The 24,893-nt window shown below is 40.3% G+C and overlaps 1 long non-coding RNA gene across 1 annotated transcript in view; it reads right to left on the bottom strand.

The window, feature by feature from the left end:
- Positions 1-2,141: 2,141 nt before the first annotated feature.
- LOC142827251 (uncharacterized) overlaps positions 2,142-24,893 on the bottom strand; it is a 57,082-nt gene continuing 34,330 nt past the window's right edge. Inside the window, exons 2-3 of the long non-coding RNA XR_012901851.1 lie at positions 12,653-12,813; positions 2,142-2,290 (exon numbers count right to left, since the gene is read on the bottom strand). This is a non-coding gene — a long non-coding RNA (uncharacterized LOC142827251). The remainder of the gene's footprint in view (positions 2,291-12,652; positions 12,814-24,893) is intronic.

Genomic DNA, 24,893 nt, shown 5'->3' with positions numbered 1-24,893 from the left:
AATGATAGTTAATTTAGTGTTTTCTTGCAAAATGTGATCAAGTGTTTTTCACGAGCCAATGAGTTGGACATTGGCAGTACAGTGATTATGTAGACAAATAAACACATCAAATAATTATATTGCATCAGACTGACAAAGGGCACCAATCCATAAACTTTTTATCATTCAACTTCTGATTTGTTTAACAGATTTCTTTAGGAAAGAGTGAAGAACATATCTGCAAGTTCATTTTTCAGCTGTCTGGACTAACAGATGCGGATTGGGTTTCTTAATCCTCATTTTGACCATTACTAATGGACTTCAAGCCTTATGAAAAAGGGTGAAAGGGTTATTAAAACAAGCAGATGTCTAAGCATGTCTAATGGATTTAAGCCACCAAGCTGAGAAGCACTGTAGCTGGGTCTCTGAGCATTGCTAATGTCTTGTAGCCATTTCAAGTTTGGACAGTTTCCAAAGATGTCTGGCACTTAAGAATTCAGTTCTAATTTTCAGAGATGGTTAATGTTCTAGGCAAGTTGTTTTGTCAGCTTGTTGATTTTAATAACTGTGGTTAGTAAAGTCTGCATCACGGTCTGCACCTCAAGAAGCTGAAGACTAACTAGGGGGAGGGAAGCACTGAAAAAAAATCTCGTGACACTGATGCAGTATCCTGCCCAACAGAGATCACCGCCACACTGCTGCAGTTTTGTTTTCACTTACTTTCCCTTTATGTTTTACTCTTCTGCACGTAATCCACCCAGGTGGCAATCATTAGAACTGTATGAACCCTAAAACGTATTCCTTACCAATTTCTCGCCAGAGGACTCATTGTTTTTCTTTGAGTCAGTTTATATTTTCCAGCCCTCCTCCCACCAACAAAGGTACTTGGAGACAGATTTTCCAGCTCAAGTAACGACAACAGAAGGCCCCGGAAGGAGTTCCACTAAGCAAGAAGGCAAGAGTCCACCAAGGATTTTGACTACAATCCCAAGCAAAGAGGACTTTTGGGCATAGGTAAAGGGTCTTGCCAGTGGATCCATAACTGGCAATTCCTTTCTTTTCTGCATGATTTAGAACAATCATGGAATTTACTGACCATGAGCTCTGGAAATAGAGTGAGGGGACAAGAGGGAGGAAGATTTGATTATTTAGTCCCTCTCTCCATTCTTGTGCCACAGCTCTTTCACACTGGCTTCTCTCCTCTCCCTCCCCCCCCCCCCGGGTACTAACTGTGCTTCAAGATACATAAGAATGGTGGTTAAAGATGGAAGGTAGGTGGGTCTGTGACAATCTTGGGGGAACTCACCACCAGCATGTCCCCTCCCAGAAGGACTTGGCATTACAACTTCGCTCTGTTTCCCTTCTTGGCTCAGGTGGTCTGTTCAGTTGATTTGACCCTCTGGCCAACTCACATTCAACTCTGCTTACATCTCCACCCCACAAGGGGACAGAGACCAATGAAACAATCTTCACATTAGTCGTAAACCAAAATAGTCTCTCATCACTTATGGGCTCATGCTTAGTCCTCTTTTTTTGTGCTCACAAGTTTTTCTCTCTCTCTCTCTCTCTCTCAAGGTCCAAACTTAATACACAGTGGGCACCTGTTTCACACCAGTTACAATCATCTGATTTTCAGGGTCTGCCCTAACTCTGTTCCAGATCCAGGGTGGACAGGCAGGTGGGAGAGCAGGATTCCTTTGGGTCCCCCTCCCCTCTTACATGCACCTTGTTGCTCTCCTCTTACCACCTAAACTCTCTTAGCCTTCTATATAATCCACACCACTTCCTCCTGGTACAACCTACTAATTAATCCAACCCAGCTAATACCTAGGGGTATGTCTACACTACAAAGTTAATTCAAACTAACAGCCGTTAGTTCGAATTAACTTTAATAGCGGCTACACATGCAAACCACTAGTTCGAATTGGTGTAACTTGTTGAACTTTCTTACTTAACACAACCTTACTATGAATCTTTGCGTGAGGGGGATGGGATTATTAATGATGGAGTAATCCACGTCATCCTTAGTTTTGCAGATCTCAATCATTTCAGCTTCAGACTTGGGAAAAGAGACTATATTGTTACCCAGGACTTGTCTTCTCATTAGTGAATAACGAGAAAAAGATGCCCATGCTTGTTTCAAATAACAGAATAACTCAAATTCAATTATTTTATTAATCTACGGGCTCTTGAGGAGTTACAGTTCTGACATGGCTTCTCTCCTTTCTCTCAAAGATTCCAGAGTGCAGTGCTCTGTGTTGCCTTCTCTCTACTCCAGGGCTTTCCAGTTCACAACCCGCTGGCATGGATCCTGTTGAACATTAAAGAACCAAATGCACCATTTTGGGTAGAGTATAAAGAAGATCCATTAACTGCAACATCAAAGAGATTTTAAGGCCACAGTATGATATGCTCTGCAGAGTTAGCAGTATATGGATGGCCCTCCACTTTAAATTTTCTGATTTCTTTTTCTCTAAACCAGATATAGTATATAGGTTCACATAAGCTTGAGCTGCTCTCATATATAATTACAACTGAAGCTGATGTACTTTTAGGACTTACAGCCAAAAACTGGAACTAACAGACACAGATGAAACACCCCTGATACAAAAAAGTGAAATTAGTGCTTATCCAAGAAACACCAGAAAAAAACACCAGAAATGGCGACTTGTATTTAAGGGTTTGTCTCATGTAGCAGTAAACAGACTATGAAGTTATGATTTGTATAAACCAGATGGTGTGCACTAAAAAGTTAGCTAGTGCAAAACACCAGAGATGTGTTCCCTTGGGGTACACAGAGGGGTGCTTCAAGTCATCTAGACACTTGCCTACTTTTACATGAGATTATATAAAAAGCACTAGGAAAATCAGTGTAAACTAAGATTTCATACTGACAAGACTTGCTTATGCCACTCTATATGCTTACTAGACACTGAAATGTGAGTACATTATTTATATTCCAATTATTTTATAATTATAAAAATGAAAAAATTAAAAATGAAAAAGTAAGCAATATTCCAATAATAGGGTGCTGTAATGGTTTTGTATTTTTGTGTCAGGTTTTGTAAGAAAATTGCTTTTAAGTGAGATAAAATCTGGGGCACGTAAGACAATTCAGACCCCAATAGTCTGGGAAGGTTGAGAGCCATTGCCCAAGTGTGCTTTAACATATTGCTGTTTGAAACTGTACTATCTTAAAGTGCAATAGGAAACATTAAGAAGAGATTGCTCATTACAGGATATATAAAGAAAAAGCCCCCCAGACTCCCGGCTTTTGGTCAGCTTATATAAAACTCAGATGCTGAGCCTGAATGCCTGGTATGAAATGAAATTGGAGGAACAATGATAAACAGTGGGACACAAGAATAACAAGATGTATAAAGGAATGAAAGTAGGTTGTGTTGGTTGGGAGTGGCAATAGATGTCAAAGAAAGATTATACTCAAATGTAGAAAAAACCTTAAATGACTCAAACTGTGTTATAGAATAGGGCTAGAAATGCCATGCTTGAATAACAAGAATGCACCACTTACCAAGATGGTGTTGGTGACTGTGAAATATTGAGGGTGAAGTGAGAAGCTACAGCAACAGAGAATTCAGTAATAACACTGCTCTACAGCCAAAATGCTTCTGAAATAAATGTAGTCAAACTTTACTAATTCTGGGTCACTGAGAACGAAAATGATGCTTAAAATTGTTGATTGGCTCTAGATATGCTATTGGGTCAGTATATACGACCCTTGACTTGCGAATGGCGGAGGATAAGTGAGTTATAAAGGGAAGGGATCTCAATTTAAACCAGAAATGACTAAAATACATCTTTGACTGGATCTATGAATAAATCTATGACTGGGTTTGGACAGTACTTGCTTTTTAGGCAAAACAATGAATGATGCAATCTGAAGCTGGTATTGCGTCATACATGATATGAATTGCATCATGTTATTCCTAGAAGTCATGGATGTTTTACTACATAATGGCAATGTTTTGCCATCAATTCCAGTTGGTCATGCAGTACATATGAAGGAAACCTATGACAACATGAAACAACTTTTGAGGTGCATAAACTATGACCAACATCAGTGGCAACTTTGTGGCGATTTGAAGGTTGTTGCTCTCTTGCTTGGTCTGCAGACTGGATACACAAAGTACTGCTATTTTCTCTGCAAATGGGATAGTCGTGCAAGAGATTCCCACCACATCAAGATAGATTGGCCAGTCCGACAGTCATTGGAGCCTGGGAGGAAAAAAGTGCTCAGCATCCACCATTTGTTGAATCAAGGAAGATTTTGTTACCGCCCTTACACATCAAGCTGGGTCTGATGAAGAATTTTGTCAAGGCCATGGACAAAACACAAGCAGCTTTCAAGTACCTCCATGGAAAATTTCCAAGGTTAAGTGAAGCTAAGATAAAGGAAGGTGTCTTTGTTGGCCCTCAGATTCATGAACTTCTTCAAGATGATGCATTTGACCATGCACTGCGTGGCAAGGAAAAGACAGCATGGAAAGCCTTCCACTTAGTGGCAATACATTTTCTCAGAAACAACAAGGCAGACAACTACAGGTTGTTGGTGGAAAACCTCCTTAAGGCATACAAAAGCCTTGGTTGCAACATGTCACTAAAAATACATTTTTTGCACTCCCATCTAGATTTTTTTCCACCGAACTGCGGAGCAGTGAGCGACGAGCATGGCGAGCGATTTCACCAGGACATTGCAATAATGGAAAAACACTATCAGGGCAAATGGAGCCCATCAATGCTTGCAGACTATTGCTGGACAGTGACAAGAGATGCTCCATTTAATGAATACAAAAGACAAGCCAAGAAGCGCCGAGTAGACACTGAATAGGACTAAACTATGTACATAATACATTTTGCCTTTTGTTTCATAATAAATTTTATTTATATAACCCTTTTGCTGATTTTTAAAGTGTTACATAAACAGGACAGATGAAATATTATCATGTAAAGCAACCATAAACACATGAAAAGACCTAGGTTTACAACTTATTATTAAAACTCTACTATCTATTTACATCTATGTATGTTGTGTAGAATGTAAAAACTTAAATATCTTGGAAACAGTAGCCAATCAGTTGTTTTAATTGTCATATTTGAATTCAGCACATCAAAATACATAATAAATAGCACATTTTATCTCTGAAGCAGACGACTTCTAAAAAATTGTAGACCAGTGTAATGGGGCATTTCAACTATGCCCATTTTGACTGGGTACATGTCACCTCAGGACGGGATGCAGAGATTAAGTTTGGGGACATTAATGAGTGCTTCTTGAAACAGCTAATCTTGGAACCTATGGTATAACTGGGTTCAAAAAAGAATTAGGTAAGTTCATGGAAGCTAGGTACATCAATGGCTTTTAGCTCAAATAGTCAGTGAGGCAACCCGTGTTCAGGCATCCCTAAACCTCTCACTGCCAGAAGTTTCCATAAACTTATCTAATTCTTTTTTTAACCCAGTTATACTTTTGGCCTTCCCAGAATCATCTGCCAATGAGTTTCATGCCTAAACATTTTAGCTGTGGGAGCAGGAGTGTTTTGAACACAGAGGTATGTGGCTGGTTAAAGTTTAATGTTCCCTATGTGCATCTTTAAAAGCCTATGAATTATTTCAGCCTTATTTAAAAGGATTTTCTGTGTTAAATGCCATGATGACCCATAATGGATGTGTTGTAAATGGATTTACTATGAAAGTACAATAAAAACCCAATAAAGTTTTAATGAAGCCAATATCTTTGTATCTGGGAATATGTCTAACCAATAAATTATGGGGTGGCAGGGCCTGCTGACCTAGCAGGAATATAATTTGCAAAAGGGCATGTTGATAGTGTCACATTTCTATCTTTTTCCATGTCTCATTACCATGGCGATGCTGTTCTTGGCCACACTCTCTCTGGCCACTGTGACCCTGTCTTTGGCCACTTCCCTGAGATGCTTTTTCTTTCTCTCTCTGGGTCCTCATGTCCCAGAGAGCCAGCCTGGTTTTTCAGAGTGTCTAGTTCTATGAACAACCCACCCCAAGTCATCTTTTCTCTGCTCCTCAGGTTGGCCAGCCTGTCAGCAGTACACAGAGGCCCTATCCTTGCTGGTCTGGCTATTGCAGGCGCTTGTGATTGTAGGAGTAGGGGATAGAACAGACATTTATTGTTCATATCCCTGACAAGTAGTTATAGAAAACTCCTCTCCAAAAATAAATAAATAAATAAATAACGAAAACTCCTATGTGTGACTTTTCCTCCGTGAGACTCCCATTCTTTCAGATAACCTCAGAGATGCTAACTGATTTGCATGGCTGATAGGTGCTAGCTTTATTTGGACTTCAGTCTTCTTAGTACACTATATGCTTTAAAAGTATATGGAATTGTGAGCTTTCCTGGGCAAAACCCACTTCATCAGATGAAATGGGTTTTGCACAGGAAAGCTTATGATTCTATATACTTTGGTTAATTTCTAAGGTGCCACAGGACCACTCGTTTTTAAAATTACAGACTAACATAGCTACCCCTCTGAGATGCCCTCACAATGTTAGGGATGGGAGGGAACGGGGTGGTTGTAGCTATTGTCCAGTCTTGTTTTTGCAGTTTGCTTTATGTGTTGAAGGTGCCATTATTGTGTCAGAGCAGTAAAAGAAAAGTTAGAGAGGACCTACAGAGAAAGCGAGATAGTAATCTTTTCTACATTCCCTTCAGACTGACCTGACTCTTGGTAATCTTAGACTGAGGTGGGTGACTAGGAGGAGAGAATGGTCTTATTCAAAAAGGCAAAGGGCAGATGGATACTATACACTGTGAAATTATTCATGAGGATGTTCCCTCAGAGGCACTGCAGGACCTGAAAGGGCTTGCAAGCTGTCTTGGGGGAGATTTTTCTGTACAGTGAGAGAAAAAAAAAGCAAGCAATTTCTCAGTCCTAAATTCCACTTACTCTCCCCTTTCCTCTGCAGACAGGAGAAAGCATTGAGAAATACAGTGTCCTACAATGATTGTCAGTTGAAATGCATATTACAGGAAATTTCCACCTCTGCAGGAAGGAATGTTTGTGCATTGACTGGGCTTGCAGTGTGTACTTCAACCTCACATAAATAACAACAACTGATCCATTTTCTTTTCCTCTAAGTAGTATCTCAATACTATCTTCAACTTTGCATAAATGAGTGCTTTTTTTATAGTGGTAGAAATGTAGCTGTGTTAGTCTGGTGCAGCTGAAAGAAAAAACAGGACTGTGTAGCACTTTAAAGACTAACAAGATGGTTTATTAGGTGATGAGCTTTCGTGGGCCAGACCCACTTCCTCAGATCAAATAGTGGAAGAAAATTGTCACAACCATATATACCAAAGGATACAATTTAAAAAAATGAACACATATGAAAAGGACAAATAAAATTTCAGAACAGAAGGGGGATGCAAGGGGGAGGGGAAGGGATGGAGAGGGGGAAGGGAGGGAGGTAAATGTCTGTGAGCTAATGACATTAGAGGTGATAATTGGGGAAGCTATCTTTGTAATGGGTAAGATAATTATGTTTGAATTTGCCACAGGAGAAGGGTAGACTGTGGCTCTACCATGCAGGGGTTGCCATTTTGAAGCAGCACAAGGGATGCAACAGGAGGGACGTGGGGACTCTTAGCTCACACCTGTCAACCACGATGATAAATTATAAACAGTTATTTATGTACCAATGATCCCTCCAGAGGATCAGTCTTGGCCTGGGTTTCTAGTTGCGACTTGGGCTTAGCTGATGCAGGGCAGGAATCAGACACCATTGTTGCAGGGCAAGAGGATGGCTTTCCAGCTGGCCCTCGCCAGCGTCCTGACTCACAAAAAGATCCTGGTGTTCAGCAGAAAGCTCCTTTCCAGTATCCTTCTATACATCCCCCAGTGGATCAAGCCAGTTGATTTCAGAGGCGTGGGGAGAGCGTGCGGGCAGCAAGTTCTGATTAGTGCTTGGGACGGGATTGTGTAGAAAGGCACATGTTTTATTGGAAAACTGAGCTTTTTTAAAAAAAAAAAAAAGTTAGCACAGTAGTATTTACAGCATAGACATGAAAAGTAGGGATGCACAGGGTACTGCAGTACTCCCAGGTGTTGGGTTTCCTAGCCCCATGCCCCTGCTGCTCAGGCCCGTGGGTTTCACTTCCAGCTCCAGGTGCCACCCACCCAGTCACTGGCCCTGCACCCAAGAGCTCTGTCACCGGTCCCAGTTCTAGAGGGCAGTGAGAAGCTCAGACTAGGGTGAAACTGCAGCTCAGCAACCCTACTCCAAAAACTGCTCCGGCACCGCTGATTTACAAGGCTCATGTATGATATGAGTCCACCATCCGGAGCATAAACAAACATAACCCTGCACATAAACATAGTCACAGAATCCCTGCCCTGAAGACTTCTAAACAGCTGAAACAGTCAAAGGGTAGAAAAAAGGACGCGTTAATCTCATTGCCGTTTTACAGATGGGGAACAGGGGCACAGATCATCTTATGGTCACACACTGTGTTGTGGCCAAGCAGAAGAATGAATCCAGATCTCCTTAGTCTTAAAGTAGTGCTTAGTCACGAAAATGGTCTTCGCACCAAATAAGAACTGGCAAGTCATGCTCTCTTGATCCTTAATTACACAAACACATTTTTCTTCAACCAAAACAAAAAGTAAAACCAAAACCTAAAGCCAAAATGAGAAAAGGACTGAGCAAAATGTCATGCAAATTAGTATAAATCATTTGAAATTTCACACAGCAAAATTCACTGGTAAAATCTCAATCTTTCCCCCTTGCCTTAAGCAATAATGTGTCCTATTAGAGGCAACTCTAATAGAACTAGAGCGCAGGAGACCGGGGTTCGATTCACAGCTATGCCACTGATATGCTGCCTGTCCTTGGGCAAGCCACTTCACCTTCCTGTGGCACAGTTTCCCCAGTTGTAAAATGGAGATCAACTTACCGCCTTTGAGAAGTGTTTTGAGATCTATGGATGAAAAGTGCTATGTAAAAGTCTGATATATTTTTAACAACGATGACAGAAAAGGTTAATGAGATCTCCAGTTTCTCTGCACTGTCCCCGTATCATATGATCAGCACATTAGATGAATTAGAGCATATGATCGTTAGTCTATCTAGAATCTTCTCCAATATTAAATACCACACTACAGATGTCAGAATGCCAAAAGAGAGGATGCCACAATTCCTTCTAAACCAGAGTGCTCTTTATTCACTCTGCTTAAATTATGATCTTATCATATTACTGGTCTTAATGCATGGGTAACGAGGTGAAATTCTATGGTCTATATTAAAGTCAGACTAGATGTTCTAATGGTCCATTCTGGTTTCAGACTATCTGTGAATTTCCTCAGAGACAAACTTTGTCTAGTTTCTCACATTCAGGGAAACATGATCATAAAGAGTGGTTCTGGATTTAAAATCACTGTTCTATTTACAAAGGCAAGATACCAACAAATTTTTAAGCAAGAGACACAAACATTTGCAAACTAAGCAAACATTTTTTATCTCCCCTTCACCTCCAGAGAGCAAGTGAACAAATTTAAATAAGGCCAGACAAGGCCAGACTGACTGCTAATGGAATGACAGGGGGAAAAAATCCTGTGTGCTGCAAAGAAGATTAAGTAGGCTCAAGAAGAAAATACACAGAGAAGAAATAGAATGTAATCACTCAGAAAGTACAATCTTTTTTCAGGGAGCCATGGAATTGGAACATGCTCACACTGGAAAAGCTACTAACAGCAGTATCAAATGGATCTAACGGCAAGCTTCTTTCTATGAGTGAGTGAGGAGCAGCCCACAACCAACGGGGAAAAGAGGTCAATAGGCAGAGGGCAATTTAAGTGTTAAGAGACCAGCTGAAGTGTCCCTCACCAAAAAAAAGTGTCAGCTTTTGAAAATCAACTTGTATTAATCATTTGGCAACAAAACAGTTTGAGATCAAGACTCAAGAATTACCTAGCCCTGGTTCTGCAACTGTAGTCCGTGGCCAAATCACTTAAACATTCTGCCTCTGTTTTCCTATTAGCAAAAACAGGGATAAAAACCATGTGCCTCAGTGAGCGTTGTGATCTCGATAAGTGTGACATACCATCCACTTTCACTCCCCCACAGACAGCTAGGCTCATTACTACTAACAGTACATGACTCCACTGGAACCTGCAGAAGCCAAGCATATTTCATGTTTAAGTTTGCTTTAAAAGATGAACACCGCTGTATAAAACTTTATTGTTTTAAGAACCATGCACAACCTGATCTAGGTGTGATATTCAAAAGTACTCAGAATGAGATGAGATTTGTTCCCTTTGAAGCCTATGACAGAAAGTTCCACTGACTTCATTGGAAGCAGAGTTAGGCCAACATTGAGTGCTTAAGAAAAAAATATGCCCTATATTAATAATGAAGTTAAAGTTGAAATAACATTATGTTCTTTATTCTTCACCCAATTCACAGTGCCTAAATATGGCTGAAAACACCCTATAATTTATTATCTGTTCTCCCCTCAGCAAGATCCTCTTTGGATCTAGCTTGACAAAGCCATTCTCACTTCATTTTTACAGTCTCAAAATGTTGCATAATGTTTGCCAGTGAAAGTTCGCATAGTCCAGCAGAAAGTTATTTGAATCTCAACTCTGTCTTCATCAGCAAAGCAAGTGCCAAGCCCTAGCATTTGTCACTGCAATTGGTGCTGGGCCTTCATAAACACTCCAGGCAACTTAATGATGCTCCGGAGGTGGAGAGGGGGTGGCAGACATTAAATTCTGTCTTCAACTAGTGTTCATCTTCTTCTCTGGATACTGTTAAATGATCCTAAAAAAACATGCCAACCTCCTGAGAGGCTCACAAAAAATGTTTCTGAGCGCCCATTTTTTGACTCGGGAATAATACCAGTTCCATGAAGTCTCAAAAAATTAAAAGAACCTCTCAGACATACTAAAAGGTCTTCTGTCTCCCTTCCTTCCTCCCTGTAAAATTACATAATTTTAACACAGCTAAATTATAAATATACTCAGCATATTTTACTTACAACGTTTCTGCTTTTCCAATAAAAGTTTGTTTGCCAAAATGGTGTTGGTTATGGGAAAGTATTTTTATTTAAGTGGGAGGACAAGTTAATTAATTCTTGTGTCCCTTACCATGGCGTGATTCAGCACTGGACTTACTCATGTGAAATACAAAGGATTTGAACACAGTCTTAAGTGTCTTGCTGAACCAGGTCCTGTGAGCACATGTACATACTCTCCCTGTAGCCAGTGTACTGATTGTATTATAATTTAAGGGACAGAGAGGGAAAGGGACAGAATTTATATGGGAGTCTGTGCAACAGGCTGACAATAATTTGTAATATACTGAACTAATCTTATGGAATTAAGTTTACTGAATTAAGCAATACCTTACTGAATTAAAGTTAATACTTTTGGAACACATTGTATTAAAAATATAATTGAGCATGTGTTTTTGTGGAATTGTGAGCAAATTAATACAAGGGGAAAAACAGGAGTTGTATAGGCAAATTCAATTAAGTTGTAACAGTTCGAGAAAAGCCACCCCCGGTGATATCTGCAAATACTACTTCAAGTTAGATTCTCCAGGGACCAACAGAGAAAGTGTTTTTTGGATAAACAGTCCTTGTAAATGGGCTCAGGGCCTTCTTCCTCATCCAGCAAATGGATATGATCCCTGGTCCATAGAGGCCCCCAGTCCTTAGGGTACAGCTGGAAAGTTTCTAATACCCCATATGCTTGGGTTCTTGTTCTGAGCTGAAGTTGTGATGAACTTGTAACCACTAGGAATCTGCCACAGTACGGATTTGAAAGACTGCTCCTGCCAAAACCCATGTTAGGGTTGGGATTAATTCTGGTAAGCTTATTAGCATTTATATAAACTCTTTCTTTGTTTTAAATATGTTCTCTCTGTAGGGTTTGAACTGTAAGAATAAAGTAGGCTTTCACAGGAAATACTCTGTGGTACCTTGTAGCTAGGAATTACATGTGTTAATTGTCTTTAAGGAGAAAGCGAGACGGTTCAGTATGGACAGCCCATCACTGCTGGGGTTAACACAGTGTAGGCAGGGAACTGTGCAGACTGAAATTCCACCAGTCAGAAGGGCAAGGGAGGCATGTCCCTATGACCAGAGGCAACAGCAGGTGACACTTGAAAGTAAGTGCTCTTGCTGAAACACTGGGTGGAATCCCCTGGAACTATGACAGCCTGTTATATTATGGATAACACATATGTGAGTGAAGTTCTGAAGCTATAAGTGGAAGATGCACATATTTGTCTTTTATATTTAATGAGGACCTTTGTAGTTCCTCTAAATTCTCTGATTGTAAAGAACTCAACTGCTCATTTACATGAAGCCGGTGAAAATGACTTAATAAATAACAAATAGTGTTGCAGCACCTTAGAGACTAACAAAATTTGTAGATGGTATTATGAGCTTTCGTGGACACAGATGCTGCACGACTATTTGTTATTTTTTTAAGTTTGTTCAACTACAGACTAACATGAAAGTCATGAAAATGAGTTCAGTAACTGAGATTTTCCCTTCAGTATTCTGCATTCCCTTGTCTCCCACCTCTCAGTTACATTATGCTTGAGTTTCATTCCTACTTAGGAAAAAACAAACAATGTACTTCATCAGCAAAACAGGAAGGATGGGATTTACCTTTCTTCAGGACTCTGTTAATCTAACACCATCTTTAAAAGGTTGGCAAGCACAACAGTGTTCCAAGAATAGACTTTCAACTTTAACATGCAGGAAGGTCATTATCATAAATCAACTGGCTCTTGTATTAAAATTTTGTTCAAACTCTTCTTGGGTACAATCTGTAAAGAAAACAGCAAATGGAATTATATAAATATTTCTGGAAGCAGGGGAGTTGGAAAACCTGTAATAAAAAAGTTGGAAATGGTTCAACTCAATTAGTTAATCATTAAGATTAAAGCATTCCCTAACATTGCAATAAATTTTGATTAGTTTAATTTAAGCTACCACAGCCCCAACTGTAATTGCCAACACATAGGCCTTGGCATAGCTTCCTCACAGTTGTTATTCCTAGATTTGGCCTTAGATCCAGTAATTATCTTAATGTCTTTCTTCCTCCCCTTTCTCATCACTCCATCTCCCTTTTGTGCACTGAGGGGTCTCATTTATGACCAAAGACTTTATTTTAAATCCATTTCTTGAGCATCATGACATATCTATAGTTTCTTCTTATCTGACGCCTATTAGGTATCTGCCTCAAATTGTTTCTGCAGTAACTAATTCCTGTATATAAAATGTAGCTGTGTATCCCTTAACATTTTAAATCATTCTGTGCAGTTGAAAGTTGTTTAATGGCTGAGTACAATAGACAGCCACTTATGTTCTCTAACATTTCTAGATATCTCTAGAATGCCTATCATTATTGGGGTGTTACCAGAGGATATGCTACTCACAAAAATGTGCCACTTAACCAATGATAAATTCCATACCAAGCAGTTAATGATTTAATAAAAAGGAAAGTGAGAAAATGGAGAATGTTTTCTCTATTTAAATGAATGGGATTTGGAGGAAGTTGTTATAGAAGAATCTGTTGTTGTATTTTTATATATATATATATATATATATATATATATATATATATATATATAGTAACTGAAATCCCATTTTAAACTATTTATACATTAACAAGTCTCAGAGGGATAGCCATGTTAGTCTGTAATTTTAAAAACAACAAGTAGTCTTGTAGCAACCATAGAAACTACCAAAAATATGTAGTAGCATAAGCTTTCATGGGTTACAAGTAGGTTTTACTCACAAAAGCTCTTGATACTTTATATTGTTGTGAGTCTAAGGCAGTGTTTCCCAATCAGTGGTATGAGTACCCTTTTCAAAATTTGTACTGCCTTAAATCTGTTTAAAATTAAGTTTGTATCTCAGTAATCTCATTTTAAAAGTGCAAATATGGGTAAGTGTAAAAGAATCAGTCCCAGAAACTAGCCTGTCAGGGTGACAAGCTGCTAGCACCACCTTGATGGCCAAAGGAAGATGGAAATGAGCCCTGCGAAAAGAACCAAGAAAGAGAAAGACAAAATCCTCAAAGAAAAGATCTAAATCACACCTGCTGCTAACTGATGATGACTCATGGTCATACAGTAGCCTGGGACAGGACAGGATCTATGGACTAAAACATACAAAAAGATGGGTGCAAAACTATAGAATTGGGTCTTTCAGTTCTACAAGCATTCTCCAGAAGTATTGGTGTGTATCAACATGACCCATCTCACCTCCTTGTGTCTAGACCGCCTCGCCAGTGGACTAAAATGAACAACTGAGGCTGGTTCTACAAATATTCATTTGTAGAACTGTGTGTACGAGTTTGTGTGTGTGTGGTGGACAATTTTAGTAGCTAGGGACACCAAATGAATTCATTTTACAATAAATATGGTGTATTGCTTTATTCCACAAATAAGATTCTGTTCGTTCTATTTCTACAAGTGTAACTGCACTCCCTACAATAACTTTACAATTTCCATGTGATATCCTTTTGCGTTAGGGCACTCCCCCAACCTCCCTCTCCGATTAAAAAAAAACAGTTTTTTCTCTCCAGAAATCTGTATACTGTATGGTAAAAGTACACAAAAACAGATGTCATGTGGGAAAGCAGATTTTATGGTCATGATGGGTTTTAATGGCTGTTAATCTGATAGGGCCCTAATTATCAGTAACCTCGCTGAAATCACACTGAACCAAAGAGAATAGGCTCAAACCCAATTTGAATACTAAGAGCATGACAGAAATAGACTCCAGCATTATAGGCCCTGGTTTACACTATAAATTTATTTCAAAATAATGCCCCCCGCCCCATGTTGAATTTATAAGCAACACATCCATACTACCAAAGCCATTATCTTGAAACAACGGGCCATGGAATTTGAAATCAGTACTCCTGCTTTTCATCAGGAAAAACGTTAATTCTGAAATAGTTATTTCAAAATAATGGCAGTGTGGGTGCTCTGGTGCAACTATTTCAAAATAATTATTCCCTAGAGTAATTTGAACTAATTACTCACCAGTGCTTCCTGGGACTCTAAGTCAGAGGTAGTGCATCCACATTAACAGAGCCTGGCTCAGACTAATTTTGATGCTTTCCCAAAGTGAGGACACACTAATTTGAATTTGTTAAATCAGGAGTTCTTAAGTCAAATTTAGTAATTTTGAAACCGTTTTCTAGTGTAGACATGGCCTAGCATGTCATGCTCAGCTCTCAAAGCCATGAAGTGTGCATACTAGTTTGCTCATGCTACTCACATAAAAAATACTGTAAGAGGGAAAGTTGGCCTCCTGATACCACAGCCACTGCTTCTTCAATAAGAACCTTAGGCTATGTCTAGACTGCAAGCCTCTTTCAAAAGAGGCTCCAGCGGAGGGCAACCAAAATGATTAGGGGTCTGGAGCATATGACCTACGAGGAGAGGCTGAGGGACTTGGGTCTGTTTAGTCTGCAGAAGCGAAGAGTGAGGGGGGACTTGATAGCAGCCTTCAACTTCCTGAAGGGAGGTTCCAAAGAGGATGGAGAGAGGCTGTTCTCAGTAGTGACAGATGGCAGAACAAGGAGCAATGGTCTCAAGTTGTGGTGGGAGAGGTCCAGATTGGATTTTAGGAAAAACTATTTTACTAGGAGGGTAGTGAAGCATTGGAATGGGTTACCTAGGGAAGTAGTGGAGTCTCCATCCCTAGAGGTGTTTAAGTCTCGGCTTGACAAAGCCCTGGCCGGGTTGATTTAGATGGGATTGGTCCTGCCTAGAGCGGAGGGCTGGACTTGACGACCTTCTGAGGTCTCTTCCAGTTCTATGATTCTATGATAAGGGGATGGTTGGATGAAATAACATGATCTTGGTAACTAATTGACCATTCATTATAGGGAACTTTCTGGGTGTCTGGCTGGTGAGTCTTACCCACATGCTCAGGGTTTAGCTGATCGCCATATTTGGGGTCAGGAAGGAATTTTCCTCCAGGGTAGATTGGCAGAGGCCCTGGAGGTTTTTCGCCTTCCTCTGTAGCACTGGGCACAGATCACAGCTGAAGGACTCTCTGCATGTTGGGGCCTTCAAAGTATTTGAAGGCTTCAATATCTGAGACATAGGTGAGAGGATTATTCTAAGAGGGGTGGGCGAGATTCTGTGGCCTGCACTGTGCAGGGGGTCAGACTAGATGATCATAATGGTCCCTTCTGACCTTAAAGTCTATGAGTCTAGTTAGTCTGGAATATCAGCATTTTCCCAATCTGTTAGTTCCGACTGACACATTGGACTGCAGCAAAAAGGATTTAATTGAAATATTAGACGGTCCAGATGTATGTGCTGTTCTGTCACCATGTTAGAACTGGCTAAAAAGTGAAGCTAAAACTAAAAATAATCAAAAAGAAGACTAATACAGGTGCCATGTCAGGGTACTTGTCCTGGTTCAGTTTCCCTCTGAGTTCCAAAAACTCCAACAAAAGATCTTCCCCCTCTCTTAGAATCTAATTTACTAAGCACTATCTGGTACACACGCACGCACGCATGTAAGCACACGCACACGCACTTCTTCAATTGAGGGCCTTCCTTCTAAGAAATATATCCTTTTAAGTCCTTACTCTTCTACTATTAAGTTCAGGAGGTTTCACAGCCCTCCTTTCTGGGACTGTGGCTTTAAGTTCTGCCATCCCTGGCCTGTAACTCATCACTCAAATTCAGGGATTGCACAGGCTTCCTTCATAGGGCTGGGGACTGGCTGATTTCTTCTCAGCAGCTCCTCTGACTGAGCTTGAGAATGAAGTTACCTTTTGAATCTACCCAGACAACTGAATCCCCCCTTAATCTTTAGAACATAAGAATGGATGTACTGGGTCAGACCAAAGGTCCATCTAGCCCAGTAGCCTGTCTGCCGACAGTGGCCAGCACCAGATGCCCCAGAGAGGGTGGACCGAAGACAATGATCAAGCAGTTTGTCTCCAGCCTCTGACAAACAGAGGCCAGGGACACCATTTCTATCCCCTGGCTAATAGCCTTTTATGGACCTAACCTCCATGAAATTATCTAGCTTCTCTTTAAAAACTCTGTCTAATAACCCCAACAACTGTCTATGCTAACTAGGTGAGTGGGGAGTCTTTTCCTTTCCAATCTACAGGCTCCTGGTCACAGGCCCTTAAAGGAATAGCAATCTTCCTTCTACCAAAAACTGCTTGTCCCCAGGACCAGCTCTCTCCCAGTGACAGCTCTGATTACTCTAAACAGCTATAAGAGGGTAACTAAAGGCTTACATTAATTTACAGAGCCAGTACCCCGTAATGAGAGACAAATTTCCTTAGTGACCAAAAACTGAGTTCGCAGCCTCATTCTGATTGGTATCGTCTCAAGCTAGACACAGAAATTCATGTTCCATCTGTCCTTGACAAATATATTGAGAAGTCTGAAAATAAATAGTTACAGAAAAAAACCAGGGAAGGAATAATTGAAAAGCTGTAGCTCAATTCTAGTTTGCCAGAAGAGTAGCAAAACATTCTTTTTAACAGTGAGTGCTGGGAAGATACCAAAAAAATGCAATCTACCAGGGGAATGGGAAAAATTAAACGTGCTACAGAGATTCAAAATAAGAAAGAAGACTGAACTTGACAATTACCAGCAAGTCTGAACAGAATCTTCAGTAAAATTCTGAAACAAATATTAAGAAAAAAAATCATTTTATGATTGTTTATATCTTGTACCCAAAATTTGCTATGTGCTTCATGAACAAGTAAAGAGAGAAAAAGGGCATTCTGCTCTCAGTAATGTTGTGTAAAGCTGGAGTAACTCACCTGATGTTAATGGAGCTGCTTTAGATCAACACCAGTATAGCCAAGACCTGGATTCAGACTAAAGTACTTATCTGTACAGTGCCTACCACATGAGAATCTTGGAGTATTATACTGTTTATATAATCAAGTCTCAGCTCTTTGAGGGGTAAGGGGGCTCCTCCTTTTCCAGGTGTCTCCTACTCATAACTATTGTTATCAGATGATTTCCCCGTAGATACATTAGGTTTTGTTTTTTTTTTTGCCTAAAGTTTCTTAATTTTCTAACCATATTTTCAACCTCAATTTTATAAATTGTGTCTCTTTGCAACATTTTCCAGTGTGTGAGATCATCTATATTCTTGTGTCCCACTTCCTGCTCAGGAGAGAAGATACTAATTAAATAAAGTACCCAACCACCTCCTAATATATTTCTCCTCATGATCTGTGAATGCCCTTATTCATGCACTTACTTCATGGCCCTTGGGAAAGAACATGATTGCTTGCACTGTCCTCAACATACTCTTAATTCTTGAAGCTTTGATGGGACTTGCAACTTAAAGATAATGATTGACATTAAATCTCTGAACCCGCTCCCACACTGCAACCTCCTGCCCAGGATCAGCACAGAGCCCTTCCCACACGCCAAACTCCTTGGCTAGAGCCCATGCCTCCTGCGCCCTTACCCCTTGTCCCAGCATGGTGAAAGTGAGCAAAGATAGAGAAGGGAGGGAAAGAGGAAGAGAGGATGGAATGAGCAACAGGGTTGGGCCTTGAAGAAGGATTTGTGCAGAGGTGAGGCGTCAGAGAAGGGCAGGGAAGGAAGCAGGGCAAGGGTGCTTGAGTTTCAGATAGATCCTGGATTGCATTTGAATTCAAAAAGTGATCTTGTGCTTAAAGAGGTTGGAGACCACTAGTCTTGACTTGATTATGGTATCTCGTCTTATTTAGAATGCAAACTTTGCTGAGGTGTTTATACTCTACTACAGTAAATGTTTCGGCTTTGTTCTTTTAGTGCCTAGGATACTACAGTTTAGAGATGGAAAAAAACATTCATATCTGTTCCTTCTAATACATTTTTCACAGCCCATTTCAGAAAGATAAAGGCTTCTTTGCTGTTAGTTTTTTTCCAAAGAATTCCAAAAGAGTTTTCCAGAACTTCACGAGTGGCTATTGACACTTACTGTGTTAGCCTATATGGATGAAGATACCAGGAACCTATCCCAAACCAGATCATTTTTTTTCCAGACTTGAAGCTACTTGGCCCATCACTGAAAGATATCATCTTAGACTAAAAGTGTCAAGCTGCCAACCAGCTACTGTCCAAAACCCTCCTATATTTTGCAATAGAAGATTACTGAACCCTGATTCAATCTAACATTTATACTGAGGTGTCTTTTCCCTTAGGCTGTGTCTACACTGCACCCCTTTTCCGGAAAAGGGATGCAGATTAGACCAGTCGGAATTGCAAATCCACGGGGGATTTAAATATTCCCCGCGGCATTTGCATTTACATGGCTGCCGCTTTTTTCCGGCTTGGGGATAAGCCGGAGAAAAGCGCCAGTCTAGACGCGATTCTCTGGAAAATAAGCCCTTTTCCGGAGGATTTCTTATTTCTTGAAAGTAGGAATCAGAAATCCTCCGGAAAAGGGCTTATTTTCCAGAGAATCGCGTCTAGACTGGCACTTTTCTCCGGCTTATCCCCAAGCCGGAAAAAAGCGGCAGCCATGTAAATGCAAATGCCGCGGGGGATATTTAAATCCCCCGCGGATTTGCAATTCCGACTGGTCTAATCTGCATCCCTTTTCCGGAAAAGGGGTGCAGTGTAGACACAGCCTTATTGTCTTACATGCAACATAAATGCCTGCTCCTTTTCTGTAATCATATTTTTCAACTGTAAATTTTGAGGCATTCATCCATTCCTTCCCTGCTGCTTGTATTTTAGGACATGGAATTAAATCAATGTCCAGTCTACAACCAGATGTAATAGATCATATTATTTGGACCAGAGTGGGAAAGTATGCCCAAAGCCACAGATTTCTAGGAACCTCAGTCACTATTCCAGGAATAATATTAATGGTATATACCATATTGAAACCATGAATGTTGGGTGCTACATTTCTTCACATATGCTCACAGCACGTTCTGCACTTCTGAGGTTTTTGCAAGCTGTGCATAATTAGATCCAGTCTATTCTCCCACTTAGTAAATCTTTTTTATGGCTGGTATCAAACAATAACTATCCATTGAAAAGAAGCTTCACTAGTCTGCCTCTGACATGGACTTGATCCAGGAGATGATTCCCTGTCTGTGATACCTCATTGTGTCAATAAGTCAACACTAAAAAAGGTTGATATTTCACTAAACCTTGGAAAAATTAGCTATTCAAGGAATGACAAAGATAAATAAGAAAACCTTAAAAGAAAGATTGAGAAATATTTGTAATCACTTCTCACCTCATCAATGTTGCCATGCAAGATTAGGATGTACTTTTTTGTTGGATTCGATAACTCAGAGTGAATCTGATCTTACTGAAAAGAACTCTTGCCTATGATTCCATTATTCAGCATTCTTGATCCTCTCTAGACATATACTGAAGAGCCAAAAGAAATTGTTGATTATATCTTCTTTAAATTGAAGCCAGACAGCAACCATTCAAAAACACATTGTCTACTGACTCTACAGGGTAGCCAAAGGACCCCAAACCATTTAATGGCTTTATTTTCACAATGCTTTCACAAAGTAAAGAACAATTATGATCCCCATTTCACATATAGGAAACCAAGAGGCAGAGAGAACATGCAGCTTGCATGGTGACATTTGACAGAGCTAACTGAACACAGATTTCCTGGAGATTAGAAGGGCTCAGGGCTTCCAGCCACTGCTGCTGCTACCAGAAGAGCAGTGGTGGCTGGAGTTGTGAGCCCTTTAAATCACGGTTGAAGCAACATGTGTGTATTCAGCTGGGCAGCTCTCAGGGCTGTCTTGGGGATGGGAGCACAACATAGCATGCTCCACCAGTTCTGCTCCTTCCTTCCATGGCCCCATTACTTCCAGGAATGCAGAGCTGCCCCCAGCACACACGCGCGCACACACACACACACACACACACACACACACACACACCTTGCCCAGAAGCATGGCAAGTCTGTCAGGTCCCCTGAATGGAAGCAAGATTGGAGCAAGATCCCAGGCAGATGGGAGCAAGATTGAAAATGATCAAAACTTAGAGCATCTTTTGTTGTGCTTTCTTATGTGGTCAGGCAGCCTAAAGTAGTGTTTCTCAACTAGCGGTACGAGTACCCTTGTGGGTTACTCAAGAAATCTGGGGGGTGAAGTAAGTTGAGGGTCAGTAACATGGAGTCAGCAGGCTTAAATAGAGGCCTGTAAAATGAAAATAGCAACGGGCCTGAAATCTAGTGAGCAAGACTTTGGTTCAGTTACACAGGAGCCAAGAAAGAGGCCCTACTGATAATTGTGTAATTGTGTAAATTAGGTGGAGCATGGAAGGACACAGGGAAGCACAAAGTACAGACTGTAAGCCAAAGGAGAGTAGCGGAACATCCTAATAAGAAATGCGTTGGTACAAAGACTCCCCAAAAACTAATGCACATACCAGCCTAGGTTCAGGACTAGGTCGAAATTGACAGCATGAAGGATAGTAAGTGAGCCCTGCTTCCATAAGGTGAGGGGTGGTATGTAAAGAAACGATGTAAGTTGTTTGTACGTCTATAAAAGGACACCACAAATGATGCACACCGACTGACCTGGGGGGGTGCGCACTAGGCACTTGAATGGCAGGTGTCATTACCTACACTTACAGAATGCACAGTGGCTTAACTCTGACTAACCGCTGTTAATATCTGTTATTTGTTAATAGGCCTGCTATGTGTTGGTACAGTGTCAACGTGGGCCAAATGCACTGTGGTGTAGCGTTGAGAATTTCTGCTACAAACTGTTAGAGCTTCGCATTTGACAATAAACCTGCTCGACTAATTTCAAACCTTGCCTGCATCTGTCGTTTCCGGGGGCTCTCAGATCTCCTGTGTTGACACAAGTGCACGGGGTCCAACACTCTAGATAAAGGGAGCACTGATTGTTACACACGCAGCCGAAAGTTTATCATCACCGACAGAGTAGAGGTCCTGTCAGAAGCGCGCAGGGACACCCTGATAACCCTGACCAGACGACACAAACACTCATAGTACGAACCACTGAAGTACAACGGGGGTACGTCAACACAACTGAAATTGGGAGAAAACTGAATTTTTGTTTTAAGATTTACAGCGTTTTATTATTTTTGTACTTTTTACAGCCAAACAATTGTAGCTAGGCGGGTGATGAAATAAGTTGTTTAAACAAATGTGTTACAATGGTAGAAAAAAATTGTATGTCTGAAAACCGTAGGTACTGGGGGTACTTATAAGTTGTTGTTTTTTTAAAAAGGAGTACTTTATTAAAAAAAGTTTAAGAAATACTGGCCTAAAGCATCTTACTTGTGAGCATACTGCAGCCTTTGTACTTCAGGAACCCATTGTGAGATCAGGGATCTAACCACAACACTCTGTTAGTTACATGATAAGATGGCTCCTATGACTTGAGCATGAAGACCTGCATGACACAGGGGACGCATCATAGTGGAAGGCTCTCTAGCGGACGGCTCATTTTGAAGTGACAATACCCAAAATATAGTACAGGTTTGGCTGCCCGTTTCTATTAATGAATGTCTGTTTTCGAAGTCCACATGCATGGAATGATTAATTATTTCACACTGACTATCTCCTAGATTTGGCTACTTAAGCTACACTTTTGTCCCCTGTGTGTGGCTGCAACTGCTCCAAGTATTGTAAAATATTATGTCTGGTAACTGAAAGGATGATCTTGTGGTTGAGACAATAGAATGCCACCAGGCCAACAACATAATGACAAATATATAGAGATCAAATCCCCAGTACAATGTGTTCTTCTAATTTGGGTACAATGTAACTTCCCTGACAAATACCTGAATACTTTGCTTTAAAAAAAAAACAAAAAAAAACAAAAAAAAACCCACACCACACTTCCCCACTTGTTATGCCAAAACAAGAAATAAATAAAATGTAGTCAGTGTCACAGAGATTAGACACAATCTATTTAAATATAGTGAACTCAAGGGAGTTTGCTTATATATTGCCTGCTCCAGTCAAACCCACTCCTACAAGCTTTATTGGCAACTTTCAAAAATCAGTACAAAATCCACTTCTTTCCAAACCTTCTGTCCGCAAATCCCAAACTCACAACAAAGGGAGCATAGAGCTAAACAACAGCGTAGAAAGACAGAACCTTTGTAAGAATTTGCCCTATCTCAAAAGTTCCTTTCTTGAGTATGTACTTCCATCTCTCATGATAGCTGTTTCAGTTGGTCTCCATCTCTGCAGCTGGCAGAATCAAGAGGCGATATTAGGCAGGAATTTTGTTTTTAACTTTAAAGTGTGGTTTCTTTTAAAAAAGTTTTGTTATTTTCAAAATATTTTTATAGGAGCTATTGGTTGGGGATTGTGTGTAGGGAAACTTCTGCTCTCCTAAATGCTCCACATCACGAGCTGCCAGAAAGTGGGGGTGGAAAGGGAGGAGCACAGATGGCAAAAATATGAAGCATGGAAAAAATATTTTCAGCAAAGTACTAAATGATTCTTTAATAATGCAGGGTTTTGGGGGGGTTTTTTATCTCCGGGGAATGACTCAGCATTTTTTTTTTTTTTAATTCTCAGACATTTGTAATGTCCTAGACAGAGCCCTTCCATATGCTAGACTGAAACACCACTATGGTAAATGAGCATTGAAGAATATGTAGTTTGTGCTAGCAGGGCTTACACAGGACTGTTAGTGTGCAACATGTTGGCGTGCTTTAGAAATTACACATCCTGGAAGCATCATGTAGACAAGCCTTAGCTCTTTAGCAGAACTGAAGGAAAGATGGTCCCTCAAAACAGGGCTGGATTTCTACACACAAATGAGCACTTGCTGGGAGTTTTAAACTCCACGTGCCCAGACTCTGCACCCACACAGAAGGAGAATGATCTTCACTCAGATTCAAGAGATCTAGGTTCAGTTCCTGTCTGTCACACCCTCCAGGCATGACTCTGTGGGAGTCTATCTGCCTTCTGTCTCCATTCCCCACCTGTCCAGTGGGTGGACAACTTCATTATTTTAGCAGGAATTCTGAAGATTAAAAAGTGTTAATGATTGCGGGATGCTCAGATATGACTGTGATAAGAAGTAAATGGATAAATAGATGGCACCACAGACATCTGCTGAGCACAGCTCAGTGTAGGATCTGAGTTCAGTATGGCAGAATAAAATGCACCCATGCCTTATTTAAGGTGACTACATAGCAAGTATGAAAAATCAGGACTAGGTGTGAGGGTTAATTGGCACTGGTCTGACAAATATCAGAACTTTTCCTAAACAATCCAGGCATCTCATCACCCTATTTATTTTACAATCTAGTTTTAGTGACTTAACAGTATAGCTCTCAGAATCCAACAATACATTTTACCTATCATCAAATGGTAATCCAACTAGCCATGTCATCCAGATTCCAAACACCTTTTAAAAAACCTATCACCTTATAAATAACAGTGTAACTGAAGGCAGCATTCTTGAGAATAATTGTGGAGTTGTGTGGGTAACTGCACAGCTAAGATTGTATTTTCCAATAAAATGAAGATTTTTGCCCAGCTTCCCACAAATTCTTCATCTAAAGGTCATTTTTGCATCAAATGTTGAATATACAGTCTCCTAAAAACAGAGGTTAAGACTGTTTGAGTGTCATGATATATTCAAATACTTTTCTTCATTTTCAAATGTTAGGTCTTTTTTAGAATGCAATTGGCTGTTTCAAAAGCTATTTATTTGGTAGGGTTTTGTGAATGCTTCAGGTGTGTTTCTGAGGGTTAGAGAAGGGAATGAAAAGGGGTTTTCTGACGCTTTGATTTAATGGCCGGTTGAGGAAATTTGTCACTTGAGCATTAATATTGAATGCTGATGAAGGGGCATCGCTTATGTTTAATTTATTTGGGTACCCAGAGATTGTTGGAAAGACATTTTTATTGTTATTTAAATCTAAAT

The sequence above is a fragment of the Pelodiscus sinensis genome, chromosome 2 (assembly GCF_049634645.1).
Source record: "Pelodiscus sinensis isolate JC-2024 chromosome 2, ASM4963464v1, whole genome shotgun sequence".
NCBI lineage: Eukaryota > Metazoa > Chordata > Testudines > Trionychidae > Pelodiscus > Pelodiscus sinensis.
This window is presented reverse-complemented; position numbering and strand designations above follow the sequence as displayed.